This window comes from Morone saxatilis, unplaced genomic scaffold (genome assembly GCF_004916995.1).
Source record: "Morone saxatilis isolate NCDOM2014 unplaced genomic scaffold, NCSU_SB_2.0 Contig17, whole genome shotgun sequence".
Lineage (NCBI taxonomy): Eukaryota > Metazoa > Chordata > Actinopteri > Moronidae > Morone > Morone saxatilis.
This window is the reverse complement of record NW_023339729.1, coordinates 14564232-14565990: the sequence shown is the minus strand read 5'-3', so window position 1 is coordinate 14565990 and position 1759 is coordinate 14564232. Positions and strand designations below refer to the sequence as shown.

The window sequence follows — 1759 nt, the reverse complement described above, 5'->3', positions numbered from 1 at the left end:
AGCAGCAGCAGCAGCAGCCACCAAGCTGTCAAGATTGTGTTTAATAAAAAAGAGGATACTCAGGAAATGGGACACAAAAAAAGTGAAATGATCCTAGTAAATTCAAATACTACAGTGGTTGGCACTGTTGCCACACACCTAAAAATCAGTTTGAAAATGAAACATACACCTACACTATCTTTTGTAGCTTGCATCTCCTGTTATCATTATTGTATTCCTGTAATGATGCTGTAATATCTGAGCAGAGTTCAAAGGTCTATTTGTGCCAAGTTAAGATGAAGTGAAGCCTGTGTGTCACCTGTGTGATTTGGACGAGGGTGACAGAATGAAATGCATTTTATATCCTACTGTCCGCGGTGTCATGTTTGAGTTTAACCTTTTATGAAAATGTCAAGACATCCTACATATAAATGTAGACTGCAGTGCAAGTTCTGCCGTAAACGCTTCTCCTCACTGTATGAAAGCTTTGTTTGTGTAATTTGTTGAATTTATATACTGATATACTGTGTTTGACATATGGATGTAGTATCATGTTTGCTTGCTTGCTTTGCTTATTGTTTTCCCCAGTGGAAATTGTGTAGCCGAGGTGGTAAGCCTCCCAGATGTCGACTCATCTTGTCTCATAATCAATTTAGTCAGTAGATGATGGCCTAAACAATAGCCACGCATGGCACTGGCTGTGTGAAACACTGCCTCTGTTCTCTTTCTAAACAGGTTAAGGCTATATTTCATAAACGCTGACTAATTTTTAAGATGTTTGTAAGGGCTGTTTATTTTACACTGTGTCTTTAAAATGGAACACTGTGATTCTGTATTCCTCTCTGTAAAAGGAGACAAAAAAATCAGCTGCTTTAAATTCATCAAAACAGGGGAGGAATCTTGCATTTGTGGTTTTCACCAAATTAACGTGTGGGTTATAAACACTGCGAGTGCTGCAAATCTCCTGAGATGCCTCCACCACCTGAGGTAAGTCTGGCTGTGAGCCAAAAAGTCCCAGGTCATCTCTTGAAAGCATCTTTGAGGAGGCTACTGTACATTGAAGAGCATGAAAGCAGGGAGATGCAGTTTGAAGTTTATCATCCTGTCTCTCCCTCTCTCTCACATTTTCTTTCAAATTAAAATAATCTTTTGCTTGGTGACGTAATTAAGTAGCTAACAATATTATATTTATAGATAATATTTATCTCTCTCTCTGTCTCTCTCTCTCATCTGTGTGTGTGTGTGTGTGTGGCAGGACCCACAGTCTTTCCTTGTGTCTTCTAGCCTCAGGGCAGTGCATGTTGACTGTACCACAATCATATTGCATTGTAACCCTAAACATGCACCTTAGGTGTCTTTGAGTGCCTGTAGAGTTGGGAATGATTTATCAAGACTTGTGATGCGTTCACGTGTTATATTGTCTTGTAATTATACCTTGACCTAGTTGAATAACTTTTAAGTGGTGGTTTATTTAATCAATTCTCTGTACTCTGTCTCTTCCACCGTGGCACTCTCTGTCTCTCTCTCTCTCTTCTCTCTTCTCTTCTTCCTCTTATTCATGCTCTGTCTCTCTCTCTCTCCCTCTCTCTCCTCCGGAGCTTATCTCTGTGCGCATCGTCAGCATCAGTTTGAAGTCAAATCTGACAGCCGCTGCCTTGCCCGGTCCTTTTTTTTCTGTCTCTCCCGCTCTCTGGTGGTCATCCCGTCTCGTTTAAGAGGTACAGACCCGGATTATTCAGCTAAACGTGTGTAATTATTGATGTACTTTTTTGGGTGGGTG

General features: G+C 40.6%; 1 protein-coding gene across 1 annotated transcript in view; it reads left to right on the top strand.

Moving 5' to 3' along the window:
• Positions 1-1605: 1605 nt before the first annotated feature.
• The window catches only part of ptprdb (protein tyrosine phosphatase receptor type Db), a gene marked incomplete in the record, with an annotated part of 146898 nt that continues 146744 nt past the window's right edge, over positions 1606-1759 (top strand). The window contains 1 exon segment of the mRNA XM_035660027.1: positions 1606-1697.